Here is a 7,525-nt window from a genome sequence, read left to right on the forward strand (position 1 = left end):
TTTTACAGTCCATCGTATGATTTTTTCCCCCATTGGCTTTGACATCACATTCAAAGTCCTAACGGAAGCAGTGGATGGTATCAGAGATGGTTCTCTAGTCATGCTGCGTATCTTGAAGCTCTGTAACATTAGCTAAATCCTTTCTATATAATACTATAGTACTGTTACATTTCGATTATATACTACTGCTGCTGTATATTGCACAAAAAGCATAATATTGCACAATATCGTTATTTACACTCCCACACTTTATGTACATTACTGATCGTTCATATTCCAAATTCATATTTTATTCATTCTATATCCACATTTTATACTCATTCTGTCTACATTGTATCTCATCGTCTGCAAACTGCTGGAACCAAATTCCTTGTGTGTGTCAACACACTTGGAAAATAAATCTGATTCTGATTCTGATGCAGATAAATGGAAAGGCTTCAGGGGAAAATATCGAATAGTCTAGAAGAAATATGAATTGTTTAAGACCATATCAGATGATATGTTAAATGTCATTATGCTAGGTTTCCAAGCAAATCCGGTTCAAGTCTTGGCCTTGAAGGTGAGAACTGGTAAGGAGTGGGCTCATAGGGATTATAAACAGACCACAATAAAGAATGCTGACGTAACACATGTAAAGTAGCTGTAGATCATTTTATATTTAGGTTTAACCTTTATTTAACAAGAGCAATCAAACTGAGAGAAAAACGTTTCTTTTACAACTTAGCCCTGACAGCACAAACGTTACCACAAACAACATTCAGACACAGGACAAAACAAATCAGACATAACAGAACTGCAAATAAGTTTCAGATGTTTCTGTAAGTCATTCCATGATAATCTGTCCAAAATGTTACACAGAGTGTAAGTTGCAGAAAAATGAGTTTCAGGTGTGGTCTTTTATCCAAAATTCGTTTATTGCATACCGTACCATTTGAAGTGCTGGACAAGTTTCTGTTAAACGCTTTAACATAACTGAACAGATGACTGAAGGAGGACCTAAAAGCAAGTCTGGACACTAAGTTAACTAAAATATAAAGACAGGCTTTTCTTTCATGGTCAGTTTTTCTGTTTGAGTTACAGATTAACCGGTCTAGATAAAATCTAGATACATTAAAAGAAGAAAAACAATAAGGATTTACTGGGTGACAACATGCTGATGGAAGTCTGTGGAATGTGCTGAGAGGTGGGTAATCAATTCTATAGACCCCATGACATTTGGTGCCTCTTTAGTCTAGACAAGCTTATCAGGTTAAGTGTTGTAGAGTTGACAAAGTGTAGGCAAGACAGTGGACCTGGTGGTTGTTGCCCTTGCCAAGTGGAATGCTTGACATTTTTGAAGTGGGCCTGAGTTGCACCCACAAAGTGAAGCACAGGTTTTAACCATGACTTTGTTATTATGATTCAAACCGTAAAATGGACTTTTAAAAGCACTTTTCGAAAAAAAGCCGAATCAGAAAGATAAGATAAGTTCAAATTTTTTATTTATATTTACAGTATCATTGAAACAAAACGGTATCTGTTTTTTTTTTTATTTATCACTTTTTAATTTTCTTTTCTAATAAGGACATTTATATCCTTGTCCCATTATTTGACAAACGATTTAATGAAAAGAAGAGCAATGTTATATCCATCAATTTAATGACTACTGTATATAAACAAGTGTGAAACTTTTATTTCTGTTACCATTTACTAACATAGAAACATGTGATTTTTTTTTTTCTCACACATAATATTCAAAGTGCTTATTATACTTTTTTTCATAAGGCAAAGTTTTCACTTAATATGAAATATTCAGTATCTACAGTGAAACTAAAAAACGTTTGTAGTTAGAAGAATGCAGAATATATCACTGAAGTGATCTGGGTGTATACAGTAGGGAACCAGTATAGGGAACCAGTGTAGGGATTTACTTGCTGGCCATTCTTTCTCCTCCTCCATCACCTTGACCCAGACCAGACAGGAATCTGCACTATGTCATCTTTCACAATGGGTGACATTTTCCTGGATGTCTTCAGCCTTACTCTGGCTGGCTGTGAGCTGAGTTAGTGTAATTCCCGACTAGATGAGAGATACATGAAACAGGAGCCCTTGATCTTCAATGTCAGATCTTCTATTGCCTTACTCATCAATGAACAATATATTTCTAACAATAAATAGCTATGTGAAAAAAAAATATTCTGGTTTAAAGCAGAGCCATAACACTGTATATTCAGAACTTATGGAACTGATTTGTATAGTAAGAAAGGAGGGGTTGTTTAAGGAAGGCTGACCCATTTTTCACTGTCTTAAAGGGGCAGTTCTTTCACATACACAACCATTCATTTCTCATACAGTTTACTTTTTATACATTTAGAAACCCCTAATGAGATAACATGTATATGCAACATGCATTTTTAAATGACAGCAGGTATTGGTGATGCCTTATTGCTACAATTTGATTTGATCAGATACAATACAGTTTTGTTTATAAAGCAAAAAAAAATTAATGTTCAGTTCTGCTGCTTCAGTGTTTTTGGATCTTTTTTAGTCAGATGTTTCTCTGGAATACTGAAGTATAATTAGAAGTCAAAGGCATTTATTAACAATTGCCAATTCTTGCATATTCAATTTTGTGGGTTTTTGTTTGTTCAAATGTGGACCCAAAATTTTGATGTATTGTTCCCCAAGCCACTTAGCTATCACTTTTGCCTTATGGCAAGCTGCCCCATCATGCTAGAAAAGTCACCAAACTGTTTTTGTATGGTTGTGGATGTTTTTATTCCATTTTTTATTCATGGCTGTGTTCTAGTGCAAAATTGTTTTTCACTTGGCATAGAAGCAATCCCACACATGAGTGGTCTCAGGATGCTTTACTGTTGACATGACAAAGGACTGATGGTAGCACTCAGCTTTTTTTCAGATGCCCTAAACAATTGGAAAGGGGATTCCTCAGAGAAAATGATTTTACCCCAGTCCTCAACAGTCTAATCCCTGTACCTTTTGCAGAATATCAGTCTGTCCCTGATGTTTTTCCTGGAGAAAAGTGGCTTCATGTCTGCCATTCTTGACACCAGGCCATCCTTCAAAAGTTTTCACCTCACAGTGCATACAGATGCATTCACACCTGCCTGATGCTATTCCTGAGCAAGCTCTGCACTGGTGGTGCCCTGATCCCACAGCTGAATCAAATTTAGCACACGGTCCTGGTGCTTGCTGGACTTTCTTGAGCACCCTGAAGCGTTCTTCACAACAACTGAACTTCTCTCCTTGAAGTTCTTGATTATCCAGTAAATGGTTGATTTATGTGCAATGATGACTGTGTGTTTCCTTGCAGGTAAACATTGATAACAGAAGAAGAACAATGATTTCAAGCACCGCAATCCTTTTGTAGCCTCCAGTCTGTTATTCTAACTTAATCAGCATGACATTGTGATCTCCAGCCTCCAGTGTTGTCCTTCTTCAACACTCACTTGTGTTAATAAGAGAATCACATGATGTCAACTGGTGCTTTTGTGTCAGGGCTGAAATGCAGTTAAAATGTTTTTACTGGGTAGAACACACTGTCTGGCAATGAAAAAAAAACTTCTAATAATTACTTATTAATTATAATAATTATAATTTCACAATTTCTTTAATTACTTTGATGAAAAATTTCTATAGATCTAAAGGTCACTTTTATTCTGTCAACAGCTCCATTTGTTTTTATTTACTTCCTTCAGCCTCTCCGTATTTTCGACAGACACCTCACTCTGCGTCCCTGCTTCTGGCCTGGCTTGGTTTTTGGGGTAAATCTCATCATGCTTGCACAATTAGATCTTTCCACTTTAATGGGCTCAGCAGGCACCACAAGAGCATTAAGAGTAGTTAATTACGAGTTACTTTATTATGAAAGCAGGAAGGAACCACTGAATTCCTGAAGGGTGTAACCAGAAAAAGCCTTAAATCTTGTGTGAATTCCAATAAAAGTAGGATAAAGTTAAAGTTTCACCATGTTGATTATTTACAATCGATACACTGACATAACCAGATTAGAATATGCAATAGACATTTTTTTTGGACAAGCTCTTTATTTACTAATTATTTGCCTGGTGATGAAAATGCACAAACTTTTACATTTTCATAACCTTCCCATTGTAAACTAGCATTATCGCTTCTATTTACATATTAATACATGACAGGAAGCTACCGTATGTTTTATTTAACTTATATATCTTATTGGACTAAAAGGACTTTAAAAAGCACTAGGTTTCTGGTCACAATAACTATTGTTTTAGTTTTCTTGTTATATAGCATCCTAGTCCATCTCCTTTAGAAGTAATTGTACAATTTGAACCTGTTATTAGAGCACTTTGGGGAATTGGTGGTGAGAGAGTATCTGTATAGTCTTGTGTCTTTAAGTATGCTATTGAAGTGTAACAGATATCAGCTTAATTGGTGTTTTGCCTCTCAAACCCCCCTCCTCCCAGTTCTGTACAACTCATGGTGGCCTGCAGAGTCTCTCAAGCTTTTTTTTGAAAAGCACTCTGCATGAGACTTCATTATTTCTATGTGGTCACATACAGGGTTTAACATCATTAGGTGTAATGGGGACGCAGCTGTTGATGAACAACCCCTGACTCCAACAAGCTGTGACTCTGAAAGGGAAACGTAAGATCAGCGTGTAGTATGTGTACCTTAATGTTTATGGTATATGGTGAAGTTACATATGGTGCCTTTAAAAAAATAAAGTACTGGTATCTGAGGGTATTTAATTGTATGATTTAACCTCAGTTAGGGTGGATGCCAGGATGAAATGCGGAAAACTGTTTAAGTTTAAGTAGTAAGCAGTTTGATCAAACATCAAGCATTCTTCCATTATTACCACATCATACACGCACATGCACATGTTCATACTGACTCACTCTTTTATCTACATGCACTAGCATTTAGTCTAACCCACTAAAGATACAGTACTCCCTCAGTATTACAGAATCAGCAAGGATTCACTCTTTGGGCCAGTTTTCAAGATGCAGATTTTCAGGTTATGACTTTTTGTCTTACAACTTTTAATGTCGTCCATTTTTACCTTCTTTACTTCTACTTGATCTGAGCTTAGCCATCACCTTCTACTTCTACCTCTAATCACATCACTGCAATTTGTTTGCAGGGGTAACAATAAAATAATTAGTAGCCTCTCATCTTCTGAGACAGTGCATCGAATCAAGTATGTACCTAAATTATTTTGACATGCAAATATCCCTGCTATGTTTAACTGAATGTTTGTTGATGATTTCAGACCATTTTGACCTCCTATAACAGCAAAATGGAAAATGGATGTAAATATCAATATTTTGTCATTCCCCTCCCCAACATATTTAATTTAATTAAAGTTTATTTTTAGTTGTATTACATTTTTAACAGTGGACAATGTCACAAAGCATCTTTACAGGAATATACAAATCCAGAATAAAAATGATAAAGTTTAAAATTTCAATTTATATTGTTCCCTAATGAGCAAGTCAGAGGTGGCGGCGATGATATAAGGAAGAAACCTTGAGAGGACCCGTGTGTATTGCATGCAAGTTTCAGAAACAAGAGTAGACAAAGTAAAAACTTTAAATCAGGTGAAAAGTTGATGAATGAATGAATGAATGATTGAATGAACCAATCAATTATACTTTGCTGCATGTTAGTTGTTTGTAGTAAATTTAATAGTTAGGATTTAATTAATGTTTTTTTTTATGTTTTCATATTGGTCAGTATGAATTTAATAGCTGTAACTGGTAAAAAAAAAAAAAAATGGAGTTTTCTCCCATTGCATGTAGATGGATAAACACATCGCTAATGTCTTCCTTTAAGAGAAGCTGAACATCATGCATTCATTCTAATTCAAACCTTTGCTGACATGCTCCATCAGAATCTTGTATTTTATTGCTACATAGTTGTATAAAAGGTGTTAAGTAAATTCATTAGTACAAAAAAAAGGTGTATGACATACATTTAGTACCATTAAACATTTAATGACCACATTTGCTGTTATAATAACCACCTAGGGGTGAAAGTGTTTAAACATTCCCGTTTACCAAAACACTTTATCCCCATGAGCCCTCCAGATGTGCACCTTCACCTTGGAGAAAAACCTGTTAACAAAATGCTCAACCTGAACAAACAGATGTTCAGCTGATAACTAGGGGACTTTGTAAGGGAAAGTTTTGCTACCTGCTGTAACCTATTGAACCTATTGAACTATCAACAAACAGCCTGTGTTATGTATTCAAAAGGCTTACTTCTGGCTGCATGTCTTCCAGGTACAAGTGCTTTTGCCTCGTTGATCAGCATCCACTGTCTAATGTTTGTTTGTTTTGGTGTTTATTTTTTTTTTGTTGTTTTTGTTTTTTAATTATTTTTGAGTCTATCATAACTGTGACTTAGATAACGGTGTGTAACATAACAATAGAAGCTATAAAACATATCGTCTATTGCTATTGGTCAGTCCACACGTGGGTCTGTTATTTTTACAAGTTTTACATTCTATTTTTACAATCTAAAATCTTGAAAATAGCTTGAGCGCAAATCTCTTAACTACGTTGAAGCCTTGTCTCTTGTCAAAAGGCTCAACATGGCCGCAGACATTTTTTCTGGGAGCATCCTAGGCTATTCCGTGCTGATGGCCTACAACTCTGCAGAGTTTACCAGAAATCCTCTCGGACAACATCTCCACTCATCATTAAATTGATACAAATGCACACATAGTTCATCCTATCGTAACTTTGTCTGTTCCCTAAGTAGTGAGATCAAAAAGTAAATGCATGAGAAGCTCTCAAGTCAAGTCAAGTCAAGTCAAGAAGCTTTTATTGTCACTTCGAGCATATATAGCTTTTGAGGTACACAGTGAAATGAGACAAGGTTTCTCCAGGGCCATGGTGCTATGTAAAACAAAGACAGAGCTAAGGACTTAGTAAGTTAATCCAAGCCACATAATTTGCAACTGTGCAATCAGTGCAAGACAAGAAAAAAAAACAGAAAGACAGTGCAGGACAAAAGACAGTGCAAACAAAAATACAAGACATTACACAAAAGACAATACACAAAAATATCACTATTAAAGTTACAAATGGCATGTTCTTACTTTCAGACTAAGACTGCATGTCACTACAGTATAAGTTCTACCTGACCTTAGTGCTGCATTCGACACTATAGATTACAACATTCTCCTAGATCGATTACAAAATTCCACAGGTATTCAGGGACAGGCATTAAGTTGGTTTAGGTCGTACCTGTCTGTTCGATACCATTTTGTAGATTGAAATGGTAAATCCTCTAGTTTATTGCCAGTTAATTATGGTGTCCCCCAAGGATCAGTTCTAGGACCTCTGCTTTTCTCAATATACATGCTTCACTTAGGGAACAAGATGGCATGGGATTAGTTTGCTGATGATGCCCAGTTATATATCTCATCAAAACCAGATGAAATATCTAAATTGTCTAAATTAACTGAGTGTGTTAAAGATATAAAAGATATAAAAGATTGGATTACCTGTAATTTCTGTTGTTAAACTCTGATAAG

General features: G+C 35.7%; 1 long non-coding RNA gene across 2 annotated transcripts; it reads left to right on the forward strand.

Annotated features, from left to right (window-relative positions):
• Window positions 1–424: 424 nt before the first annotated feature.
• LOC125139422 lies at window positions 425–4,657 on the forward strand. 2 transcript variants are annotated; one of them, XR_007138478.1, is made up of 3 exons: window positions 425–559; window positions 1,081–1,183; window positions 2,986–4,657. It is a non-coding gene; the product is annotated as an uncharacterized LOC125139422 (long non-coding RNA). The 2 variants fall into 2 exon arrangements; XR_007138477.1 differs by having other exon boundaries at window positions 442–569.
• Window positions 4,658–7,525: the final 2,868 nt, after the last annotated feature.

This window comes from Tachysurus fulvidraco, chromosome 18 (assembly GCF_022655615.1).
Source record: "Tachysurus fulvidraco isolate hzauxx_2018 chromosome 18, HZAU_PFXX_2.0, whole genome shotgun sequence".
Lineage (NCBI taxonomy): Eukaryota > Metazoa > Chordata > Actinopteri > Siluriformes > Bagridae > Tachysurus > Tachysurus fulvidraco.